Consider the following 13,278-nt stretch of genomic DNA (forward strand, 5'->3'; position numbering starts at 1 on the left):
CCTTAGTTCTGTCTCATATCATCTCATTCTGTTCTCACAATAGTTCCCTGCATATAATTGATTCGGAATACAGATACACTTTTAGAGAGTAATTACTTACTTATTAAAGATTAAAATAAAGAAAAATATCAAGAAAGAACTCTTCATATTTATTGTCCAAGCAAACTCAGTTTAGACTCTAACAGTATTGTCTTTTCTAGATTTTTAGAATGTAAGAACCTGTGATATGAAGGCATTTGACTTTTTTGTGTGTTTATTTCAACAAATGGAAGTAGCTAAGTAGATGTAAACTGGTGAAAATGAAAAAGATAATTAATCTGAAGTACTATCCTATTGTTTCATGAAGGCAAATGGAGGTAGGAAAAGCAGCATTTGTAAAATGGCCCATTATTTCCATCAATAGCTCCATTCTCAACCCCTCTCAAGAAACTTACGTGCTAAGTTAAATAGTATGGCACTGACATATGTGAATGTCAGCACTGAAATAAATTCCCTAATATACTCTTTCAACCTGTTGTAGTCTAAGGTCTTTCTATTTAGACATTCTTGATCCTGTATTGTACTGGTAACTGTTATGAATATAGCTCTTTTTATTTTTACATTGTGTTTTAATTTATATTTCTCTGTTAATCTCCCCAGAAATTCTGTATAACAAATTAAAGAAAATGGAAGTTTAAGGAAGCAAAGTGACTTACCTTAGATTATATGTTAGGATGGGATCTAGAAGTCAGGCTTGCATAAATGTTCTGTAGGAACACAAAAGAAACATGTATTCTGCTGTTGTTGAATTGTAGTCTCCCATAATTTCAATTAGGTCTGGTTGTTTTTATAGGTTATTCAAAATTTTATTATCTTTGGTAATTTGTTGTCTGCTTATTCTCTCACTTACTGAGCCAAAGTGTGCTAAATTCTCCAACTATGACTGAATATTTGTCTATTTCTTCTTTCAGTTTTGAGAACTTTTTGCTTTACATATTTTGGGGTTATACTATTAGATATACATTTAGTATTGTTGTGTCTTCCTCCTGAAATGACTATCTCTAGTAATCCTGTCTTGAAGTCTGTTATGGCTGGTATTGTACTGATGTAATTTACATTACACCATTGTTCTCCAGAGACTATTGGAATGATACAGACCTTCTTCAAATGGCAGAACAAATCAACTTTTGATTATATGCATGAGTCATTTGCTGAAAATTACAAATTCCAGGTCAAATTCTCTTGGCTTCTAGCACACAACTAGCTGGGTTTCAACATAAGCCAGTTGAGAATACAAACTCATTTTGAAAAGCCAAGTCATAATTAGAAAGTTAATTTGCTCACCCTCAAAATCACATAATGAATACTGAAGCCAAATATAAATTGCTTTTGCATTATCCCTTATTTTGGACTATTTATCTCCTTGATTCCTTTATTAATGTGGATAATTAAGAGTTGGGTATATAAAAATGATAATTTTAGTCTTCCTCTTATCTAAATAGAGCCATTTATTAGCACCCGTCTTTGACACAGCATCTATCATATATTTGGAGTTAGACATCTTTGTGGTGGATGAATGAAGGAATGTTTCAAACATTTGCTATAAGTGGGGTTGGACCAACTTTGAGGATGAAGTCATTTGTGAAGATGGGGGATTGGTGGCAAAGGGTGCTGTCTGGGTGCTAAGAGCTGGCGCTATATTCCTGAAGAAACTTAGCTCAGGAAATCTCCAACTAGTTGGTCAATGGACAGCAAAGTTTTATTTAGTATAATTTCAAGCCAACTACTTTAGTCAAGCCATCCATGGTCAGAGATGATGACAGAAAATTTGTCAGTGCCCCTCATTTCCCTTATTTGTTCAAAGTAATGCCTTACATTCATCTTTATTCAGAAATTTCAATTTCTATATTTTTTCTCCAGCATAGTTAGTTACCAAGTCATACCCCATAAATCACAAGACTGTAGGGGAAATTAGAAACAGCACTTATTCACAGAACTGTTAAGAAACCCAAGCCTGGATGGTGATGCAGGAAAAGCTGGTTACAATGTATTTCTCATCCTAATATTAAAGATACCACCTCTCCATGAAAATGTTCAGTGGTTGCTGAATCCCTTACCCTCTTCTGAAACATTTGGAGGCTCTTTTGTACCTCTAGCTTTATTGATGAGACTGTCCTTAAACCTGTAATCTTCACTAAACAGCAGCTTCTGATAGAAAGCTCTATTGAAAGGATGAAGCCTGCACATAATCCATCCCCTTTCTAAAAATCTGAAAGGTGGGTTTCAAAATATACAGCGAATGTGGCCATTAATTTAACTTTTCGTCTAAGAGCTAGAGTCAAAGGTAATAAAGATCCAAATTGTTCAATGCACACAGAATCTAGAAGTGAAAATGAATCTCCCTTATGTGTGCATTCATTTGCATTCTTATTAACAGAGCAGAATCTTATGGAAATTTTTCTATCGTCAGGTTGGGAAACAGAAATGTAGAGCTCGTCCTGTTTCTTCATGCACATGCTGTTTCCTTGTGGTGGAATCAAGGTGAATGATTTGGGTTTATAAAGAGCCAATATCCACAGTGATTTATTAAGGATCTCCCAGATTGGACTCCAGTGGCCATGACTGTGTCAGAGTCATGAAACTCAAGAGTCTTATTCCCACATCAATTGCTAGTTTTCTAAAATATCTGAAATGTGGGCATTTCCATACAACAATCTGCTTTTCTAGTGTTTGAAGTAAAAGAACTTATTAAATTGAGTCATCTGGGGACTGTTGGGAGGTGCATGGGACTGGCTATTAAAGCTGCTTATGTTCTAGCAAATCTTCATCCCGAATCATTATTGATTTGGCACATCCTGAGGCAATTACACATTCACAGAAGGCTGATATCAAACAAAAGTGAATCTCTCTCATTGTTTTTCATCTGACTTCTGCTCTCAGTAATTTACCCACTCATTGTCACTTTGTAGAACTTGTACAAGTCAAACCAGATCCTTCCATACCATCTTCCCCTCATTCAGGGTCAAATTATCTAGAATTCTTCTTTCACACATTATGTTAGTACTTAACTATTTCCACCTTAGCAACTTCTGTACCCCACGTTGTTTCAGTGATTATGACTACATAAAAAACTTTGATCTATTTATATTTTTATGTTTTCTTAGGTTCTCTCCATCCATTCATTCATTCATTCATTTATTCACCCAATATGTAATTGTGGAGCACCAGCATAGCATGTGGCTGACATTGTTCAATGTATTGGCATGTGATGAAAGAGCCAGTGTTTTATGGCATCCTGTTAATTATCTCAACTAAATGCCTCTTGAGTCCCACCACGCTCATCCCTGCAGTCATTATCCTTATCTAGTGTTGTTCTCTCTAGACTCCTGCAATGACCTCCCCACTGATCTCTCAGCATCCATTGTGGTCCTCTGCCAATCTACTCTCCACATTGCATGCAAAATGAACCTTCCAGTATTTAAAACCAATTATGTTGCCTACCTCGCAGTTTAGAACTGTCTAATGACTTCCTATTGCTCTAAAATAAAGAAAAAAAATGTCTTCAAACATGACAGTAAAGACTTGCATGGTTTTTTCTTGCCTATCTTTTCAACCCTGTCTTTGGTCTCACTCTCCCGGTCTCTCTGTGATTGGCCACTCTTACATACCATGTTCCCTCTTACTACAGGGCCTTTGCACCTGCTGTTCCTCTCCTTCAAGTGTCCATTCCATCCTTCCACCTGTTAACTCGGACCTTAGCATGTTGCTCTAACTTCAGGGAATTTTTCTAAAAGCTCCCTGATCTGGCCAAATCCCGATCTGTTGGCTCTGATAGGACTCAGTCCTTCTTTTGTATGTCTCACAAAACTCCTACTCAACATTTTTTGGTATGGCTACTCAGTTAATAACTGTTACCTCCATGAGATTGTGAGCCTCGTGAGGACAAGGACCAGGCCAAGCTGTGTCCTCCACTATACTTGCACTGTCTAGAACAGTGTCAGGTACATAGTAGGTATTCTACACATTGGTACTGATTAATGAATATTTTACCTCACCAGAGTTGGAATCGAAATTAAAAGATGGCGATAGATGTGGCCAACAGGAGCTGCATAAATTCTCTGAATTTATACGCAAACATTTTTGTGATTATAGATTTTTTTTTTTTTCCCTGTGATGATGGGAAAGAGCTCTTAGCTTTCATCAGACTCTGAAAGGAGAAAGTGATTCTAAAAAGTTAATAAGTACTTGAGGGAGACTCTGAGATTTTATTTTTGTTTGTTTTATCACCCTTTAAGACGGAGCTACTCACACAACTTTTTTTCATCAGTAACATGGCATGATATTTATGAAGGCCCAGAAGAACTGTGCTCAGTGAAAACATTAAGCAAATTCAGAAACACTAGGAGTTGCTATGAATTTGAATGAGAATTCAACTTGAATTTGTTGCCCTGAGTTTTTTCTTTAAAGAGCAGAGACCTGGCTACAAACAAGAGAGGATTAGAATGTAGAGAGCAGATGATGGGTATAGACTTATTGCTAAGATTCAGGGGTCCAGTGGGAATCTGTGGCTGTTGGAAGTTAATGCAGAGTGACAGATTGGTGCTTCGAGTAGATTTTTTTTTCACACAAACAAGTCCCTAATTAAAGCATTTTATGTTTATATAGTTGTCACATCCAATAATTTAAAATTATCCCAATTTAAAACAGCATTTAAGAAACTCTAATTAGACTGTTAATATTATGAATTTTCAAGTACTCATGTTCTCTTTCCCTGATTAAAATAAAAAAAAAATTCCCCCACGACAGCCAGCCAGCACCTGATTCTCGAGGTGGTAGTTAACTTAAGGTGAGCATATGGTATAGACCTTCTGCAAATGGGTGGAAAAAGCCTACATTCCTTACTCAATTTCTCATTCAAGTCAGGGAGCAAATTATTAATTTCCTCAAGTAGTTTTGCTCATGTCATAAAGTATGAGAAGAATTTAGCTTTAAGAGATTCACAAATGTCAGTAGCTCCCCAAGAGTTACTGATTTTAAAAATCCTTCTCTCAAAAGGAAAAAGCAGGAACAGTAAACACAGCAGAAAAAAAGATCAAGATAAATTTGTTTCAATATTGTGTTTTAAAATGAAAGTTGGAATAGATTTGATGTCTCTCTATATGGAGAGGAAGGTCATTTTTTCCCCTTGATTACAACACCCAAAAGAAATGCAGATAGTTAGTAGTCAGTTTAATTTCCTTTGCTTTGACTGAAAAAGTTGTGCCAATTAAAGATGCCTGAAGCCCTCCAAGCTCAGAATGTTTTTGCTAGTACTTTTTCTTCAATTATTCTGAAGCACTAAATGTGAAAAAAAAATCTCTTAGATTACTAAGGAGCTGGAAAAACAGGAGGTGGAAAAGAGAGCCAGTGACAAACCATACCAAAGCAGAGTGGGGTCACCTTCCTGATTCAAGAATGAGGCTGTGTTTCCACAGGAAAGGGTCTTCAGATGGAAAGTGAGGGGGAAGCATCCCCGCCCCTCATCACTCAGCAGTTTCATTCTTCAGACTATCTCCAAGAGAAACTCTCAAGCTTGTATAACCAGAGATATGTACAAGGTGGTTCATAGCATCTTTGATCACAGAACAACTTTAGAAACAAATCCATGGGGCTTATTCATACAAAGTCAAAACAAACAACTACAGGGTAATCCTAAAATATGGGTAGATCTTGGTGATGTACTATTAAGTGAAAATGGTAGGTCCCCCCTCTCTCTCTGCTTGCCTTTCTGCCTACCTGTGATCTGTCAGATAAAAACAAACAAACAAAAACAAAAACAAAAATCCAAAAATGGTAGGTCCCAATATATTATGGTATGATATCCTTTTTAAGATTTATTTATTATTTGTTTCAGAGAGAGAGAGAGAGAACAAGAGTAGGGGGAGGGGTGTAGAGAGAGAGAGAGAGAGAGGGGGAGAGAGAATCCCAAGCAGACACTCCCACTGAGTGCAGAGGCTGATGTGGGACTTGAACCGGGACCTTGAGATCATGACCTGACTTGAAATCAAGAGTTAGTCGCTCAACCAACTGAGCCACACAGGGGCCCCAGCAGGATATCCTTTTTATTAACTTGAAAACAACTAAAATGGATACAAGTAAACTGTATTAAAAGGCAAATGAAGAATGATGGGTGTGGAATTTAGGACCATGGTTACTTTGGGCAGGTATGGAAGAAGGCAGGAATTTGAGATAAGACATGACTAGTTGTAGATTATCTTCAAGGTTCCAGTTTTTGTTTTGGGTAATGGGTCTGTAAATCCTTATTACATTGTTAAAAATAACTAAAGCAAGTGGCCATGTGTGAACCAATGTTCACAATGTGTGTCTTGAACCAAAAGAACCAGTTTATAGAGGAAAAGACCTAAAAAGGATACTTTCTGAACTTCCTGATGTTGAGACTGTGTCTGAGTTGGGAAAGGGACTTGAAAGATTCTGTCAAATTACTTACTATTGATTTTCTGTTGTGAGAAAACAAATTGAAAGTGAAACTTCACAAATTCAGAGACTTGGGAAAAGAACAATGAGACAAGTTAAAAACATAAGATTATTTTTCCTGGAAGAACAATAGAGAATGAAAACTGGGGACTAAACATCCTATTCTTTAGAGTCAACTCAAACTCACTACTTTTATGTAAGCTTAGTATTTTCGAACTCTTACAAAGATTTTTAAACATATCCAAAAAATGGAACAGTATAATAAGCCCCCATATGCATATATCTCCCAGATTTTTTAAAAGATTTTTAAAAAGATTTTATTTATTTATTTGACAGAGAAATAGAGCACAGGTAGGCAAAGCAGCAGACAGAGGGAGAGGGAGAAGCAGACTCCCTGCTGAGCAGGGAGCCCAATGTGGGGCTCGACCCCAGGACCCTGGGATCATTACCAGAGCCCAAGGCAGACACTTAATGGACTGAGCCACCCAGGCACCCCGTATCTCCCAGATTTAATTGTTATTATGTGAATATTACAGGATATATCTCTAAAAGACAAGAACTCTCCTTTTTTTTTTTTCTAAAGATTTTTTTATTTATTTGACACAGAGAGAGTGATCACAAGCAGGCAGAGAGACAGGCAGAGAGATGGGGAAGCAGGCTCCCCGCTGAGCAGAGAGCCTGATGTGGGGCTCAATCCCAGGACCCTGGGATCATGACCTGAGTAGAAGGCAGAGGCTTAACCCACTGAGCCACCCAGGTACCCCTCTCCTTCTTAAACATAATGAAAATACTGTTATTATGTAATTCCTAAAAACAACAATAATTTCTTTGATAGCACTGAAGAACCAGTCAAGGCTTATTATTTGCAGTTTATTTGAAACTGAACCTAAACAAGGTCTCTTGAGTATTTTTAAAATCAGAATTTCTGGTCCATTTTCTTTCCTTTCACTTTTATTTATATTTTGTTGTAGACTCTAAGTCCTTTGTCATATAGTTTCCCAGTAATAAACTCATTGTGTCCGTGTTGTGTATTGTAACTTGTTCCATTGTCCTCTGTATTTCATGAAAATTAGTAGTTTAGTCTAAAGGGTTAAATAGATTAAGGGTTAGTTTTGGCAAAACTTTGTAGATAGTGATGTGTGCTTCCATCAGGAGGAAAATAATGTTGAATTGTCTCACTTTTGTAATGCTAGCAACCATTGATGATCATTAGTTAATTCATTAAGTGATATAGAATAATGATCTTTTAATTTAATCGCTTCTTTATTAATCTGAAATCATAAGCTAAAATCATTCTATAAAGAGAAAATTTCCCTCATTAATTATGGTTATTTTGAGGTAATTCGTAAGCATTCTCGAAGCAAAATGAATAAATTTTTAGTACCATTACAAATTCATGGATTTAAACATACTGGATGATTTTCAATCTTTTGGAATTATTATCCAAATTGTCATTCAAATTGTCTCCCCTTAGGTCAGTAGAAGCATATTCAGGTGGTTCCTGAGTCCTTTTGATATCATGCTAGTCATCTTCTCAGTCATAATGTTTATTTTAGGCTCATGAACATTTCCTGTTCCAGAGTTAGAAATCAACCACTTCTTCAAAGAGCTTTGGTTTCTTTTAGTGAGAAATTATATTTAAGGAACATAATGTAGGAACTAGACTATACTCTTGGATTGGTCATTTTTAAATGCCTTTTCGGTGGAGAATGATCTGATATTCTTTTTAAAAGAAAATTCATTACGAGTTTTTATTGAAGCTTCTAAATCTAATTCAGGACTACAGGGTTTTTACTTAACCTCATCAAGTTACATCTAAATCTTCTTTCAGCCCTGCCTAAATTCCCATTTTTTCAATGACTCTGCCAGTATTATTCATTTGTTTCATCTCACATTACTGTTCATAACAGTCTCAGAATAACAATATCAATCCCACTTCCAATGATTAATGAAAACTGTCGAAGACATCTAATAGTTGTTTTTGTCCTTAGGGTACATGCCACTGGGGGGTATAGTCAAATTACTTGTTTTCTAATTTTGACATAACTTTCCAGGGTTTTGCCCCCAAATAGATTCAAAGTTGGGGTCATTTATTTCATTTTAATTTTAAGCTAAAACTGCACGGATCTCCTAACTGTTACTGTTTTTTTTTCCCCACCTGCTCTTATTTTGGAGTTAGTGGGAAATACCTTATCACTTAGTTTCATAGGAGATGGAATTTTTCTTTTTAAATAATGGTTGCTCTGTTGGCACTATCTACTAAAGCTGAATATATGCATGCACTATGATCAAGCGATTCTACTCTTTGCTATACAGCCAATAGAAAGGAATATATCTGTTCATCAAAAGACGCACACTGAAATGTTCACAGCCCCAAGCTTAAAACTACTGAAATGGCCATCAATAGTTAAAATGAATAAATAAGTTATGATATAGTCACACTCTGGATTTCTGTATAGCAACAAGAATAAATGATCTACAGCTATGCCCAGTAATTCAGGTAAATCTCACAAATGTAATTTTGAGAAGAGAAGACAGACACAAAAGAATATGTTGTATGATTCCACTTACATAACGTGTAAAAATAATTAAAAGAAAAACCCTCAGTCTATATTCGAGTTTAGGATACCTCTTGGTGAATAGGGTCTGGTGAAGGACACCCGGGGAGCCTCTGTAGGTGACGGTAATATCTATCGCTTGGTCTCAGTGACTGTTTACACGAGGATCATCAATTTGTGAATATTTATCAATCTGGACACTTCTGTGAATGTCATATGTATATTATACTGCAATTAAAAATGAAATCAACTGTTTCATAACCATCTTCATAGCTTTATTATATAACCATACTTTTCTTCTAATTGAAGAAATTAGAAACTAATTGATAGTAAATGGATTATGAAACATTATAAGTACATGTGTCCATAGTGATAGTTAAGGAGGATGAGGCAAAACTCTTCCTTATAGATTAGTTCCAGTTAATAAATGAGAAAAGAGCAATAGATTTAGAAAGCCCTATTTTATAGCCACCAGTATAGTGGTCAGTATACACAAGGATGGGATCATCAGTTGTTGCTAAAACCAATGGGTAAGATACCCACCAGCCTCCCTCCTATCCTCACAGATTGCTTATCAGTTTCCTAGGGGGAGGAAACACCTTTACAATGGTGCGATTTGTTACATACTACCTTATGGAAGGGATCAAACTTATATCGCAGTTGATATTGATCTTTGATATTGAAATGATATTTGTCCCAATAATGAGATGAACTGATATGTAGCATCAGATGTGGTGCCATGGGATGTAGCTGTAGACAATGGTACTGATGTAACATTTCTGCCAACATGTTTAACCTGCATCAAATCATGAAGAAACAGATAAATCCAGACTTTTGCGCAGGCTACAAGACAACCAGCCTCCTTTCTTCAAATGTCAATGTCAGTGTCATAGAAGAAAAACAAAAGGTGGAGGAAATGTTAAGATGATAAGCTAACCAGATTTAACACACGATCTGTTGCTTAAAGAAAATCACTGTAAGAGCATTTGGAGGACAATTTATAGGAACCTGGACATGATTACATGATATATAATATTAATCTTTCAATGTTAGATGTCTTAGGTATTGTAGTTATATAGAAGAAAGCTCTTTTTCTTGGAGATAAATGCTTAAGTACTTAGGAGTGAAAGGCTGTGAAGTCTGCAACTCACTTCAGTGGGTTAGCAAACAGTACGTGCACATACATAGGCACAGACAATGCAAATATTGGGTACTTGGTGAGGTAGTAAATTAGTAATTGGTGATGGAGAAATAAAGGTGAAGGTTCTACATGGATTGACTGTGGTGTTTTTAAAATTATGTATTAGGTTTCACATTTTACCAAATAAAATGTTGGAGAAAAATTATGTATGTGGACAGTTAAAATGATTTTTCTTGATTTAATTCAGCTTAACTCAATAAGCCCCTAATGTGCTCTGGGAAGCATTATTCTTTGAGTGTTTTATAGTAAACAAGAAACAAGATATGCTGTGCAGTAAAGGGTTAATTCAGAGGTTTGGAGTGCTTGAATCTTACACATTCCAAAGAAAAGACTAGAGCTTGAGTAACTTCTGGGAGATAACCTCGGAGCCCTTGGAACATCCTGCCAGATAAGCAACTTTGTATATCTGAGACCTTGAGCCAAACTAGATAGACTGTGCTAAAAATGTGATTTATGGTAAATGCCTGTTTCTTTTTGCCTGGGGTCCTGAGCTATGCTGCATCATTTTGCCCTGGGGATGGGGCCATGGCTAGAGACTGAGTCATCAAGGTCATGCGGGTTCTCCCTATCTACATTACCGTTGACACCAAGGCTTGTGTAATGTACCCTAGTTAGCAAAACTTTGTACCTATGGTCACACATGCTAGGAGAATTCAACACCGTCCATGAAACATCATTGAGAGAAGTTACATGAAGCTCATCTAGTTTCTGCTGGACTTTGGCTATGTGCTTTTGCATTGCTGATTTTAAACACTGCGCTTTCCTTGTAATAAGCCTCAGCCACAAGTATAACAGCCTTTCTGAATCCTGTGAGTCCTTGTAGCAAACCATGGAAACTGTAGGCAGATCTGGGGACTCCTGGTACACCAGTCTTCTAGGAAGTTTTAGTTAAATTGAGGAGTCTGGTAAAGTAGCATGGTTGATGCAGACTCAATTGCAGTCCAAGGACAAGAAGGCAGTTCTTTGGGAAATCTGGAGCATAACTATAACTTGTTCTGAAAGTCCAGGGAGGCTCCTAGAAGAAAGGTAATATAGTTGTCCAATTTTTCCAGTACCGTTTATGGAAGTAACTTTTTCCCATTGTATATTCTTGCTCCTTTGTCCTAGATTAATGGACCATATAAGTGTGGATATATTTCTGGGGTCTCTGTTCTATTCCATAGATCTATGTATCCATTTTTATGCCAATACCTACTGTTTTGATTACTGTAGCTTTGTTGTGTATCTTGAAATCTGGAATTATAACAATCCGGTTTGTTCTTTTTTTCAAGATTGCTTTGGCTATTCAGGGTCTTTTCTGGTTTCGTGGAAATTTCAGTATTATTTGTTCTGGTTCTGTGAAAAATATTTTGATAGAGATTGCACTGAATCTTTGGCTAGAATAGGCTTTAGGTAGTATAGGCATTTAAATCCATGCTCATGGATTAATTCTTCCAATCCGTGAGCATGGAATATCTTTCCATTTGTTCATGTTTTCTTTAATTTCTTTTCAGTAACACTTTATAGTTTTTAGAGTATAGGTCTTTCATCTCCATGGTTAAGTTTATTCCTAGGTATTTTATTATTTTTAGTGTAATTGTAAATGGACTTGTTTTCTTAATTTCTCTTTCTGCTACTTTGTTATTGTGTATAGAAATGCTATCAATTTCTGGATATGAACTTTCTATCCTGCAATTTTACTGAATTGATTTATTAAGAAGTTTAAAATTTTAAATGGTTAACTTGTTAATCTTTTCCTTTATGGATTTTGTAGTTCCTGAAAGGCTTAGGTTATAAAATTATAAGTGAATTAGTTTGTGATTTAATTATCTATCTGAAAATTGTAATATTATAATTGTATTATAAATTTTAGGTATTTAAATATATATAATTCATTTTTATAATTCATTTTTATGTCAAGTGGAAGAAAGGGGCCCAATATAAATTTTCTAAATAGAAAATTATATCATGTCCCAATTAAGTTTTCTCTCTTTTTAAATGTTCATATCTCTTATTTTCTTTCCATGTCTTATAGCATTGGCAAGGTCTTTCAGGAAAATGCTGAGTAATTCTGGTGCTTCTGATCATTCTTGTTTTGTTCTGACTCTAATGGCAATACTTCTAAAATTTCAGTATATGAAATTTGCTATAGGTTGATACCTCAAGGAAATTTCCTTTTATTTTTACTTTATTAAAAGTTTCTTTAAAAATAAGAATAAATATGGAATTTTATCAAATGTTTTTCTGTTGTTTGTAGAAAGGATGATACTGTTTTTCTTTACTCCAAGGAGTAAATAATATTAATGAATTCCCTAATGTTGAATTGTTCTCACCCTCCTAGAATAAAGTCTACTTGCGTGGGCTTTATTATGCTTTTCATATAATAAATTTGTTGACTTATTTAGGATTCATAAGATGGTGCTGTATTTTTTTTATTGCTATTATTTTATTTTGGTTTCAGCAAAATGTTAGTCTTGAGAATTCCTTGGAAATATTTCTATCTTTATTTTTCATGGTTTGGAAAAATTAAGTAGCATAGGACTCATCTTTAAAATCATGTGGAACAGATATCATTTTGAAGGTCAATGTATATCCCGCATATGTGAGAGAACTTACTGTTTAAACATCCTAATTTTTTTTTTTTACTTGCAATCGCCCTCCTCCCCCAATGCTTAATATTTTTCCAAGTTTTTCCAAATTCTACACTGAGAATGAAATTTGCATTTAGTAAATCCTCCAGGTATCGGGACCCACATTCCTTAGAAGGCAGTGGGGAATCATCAGTAATAAGAACTCTTTGTTCCCTAACCTGCTGAAATTTAAACCAAGGCCTTTATTTATGTATTGAACATGAGTGAGCATGTGTTTAGTGTGATTACCTTTAGCATATAAAGTCACATCTGGAATCTGGAGTTAATAGCACCACATTTGCGGGCTATTATAGGGAAGTGTGGCCTCCTCTTACAGATGGGAGCTCCAGCCAGTTTCGCCAGCAAACACACTCAATAATTTGTCTCTGTTGAGAGTAGATCTTTGCCTCTATTTACTTATCTAGTTTCTTCACTCTTCTGGGAGAGAAAAGAAGTT

General features: G+C 35.7%; 2 long non-coding RNA genes across 2 annotated transcripts in view; one reads left to right on the plus strand and one right to left on the minus strand.

The window, feature by feature from the left end:
• The window catches only part of LOC309848076, an 81,964-nt gene that overhangs the window by 67,380 nt on the left and 1,306 nt on the right, over window positions 1-13,278 (plus strand). The gene's annotated exons all lie outside the window — the stretch shown is intronic.
• The window catches only part of LOC309848077, a 29,842-nt gene that overhangs the window by 2,696 nt on the left and 13,868 nt on the right, over window positions 1-13,278 (minus strand). Inside the window, exon 2 of the long non-coding RNA XR_014302812.1 lies at window positions 696-746. This is a non-coding gene — a long non-coding RNA (uncharacterized lncRNA). The remainder of the gene's footprint in view (window positions 1-695; window positions 747-13,278) is intronic.

The sequence above is a fragment of the Mustela nivalis genome (genome assembly GCF_964662115.1).
Source record: "Mustela nivalis genome assembly, chromosome: 14".
Taxonomy (NCBI): domain Eukaryota; kingdom Metazoa; phylum Chordata; class Mammalia; order Carnivora; family Mustelidae; genus Mustela; species Mustela nivalis.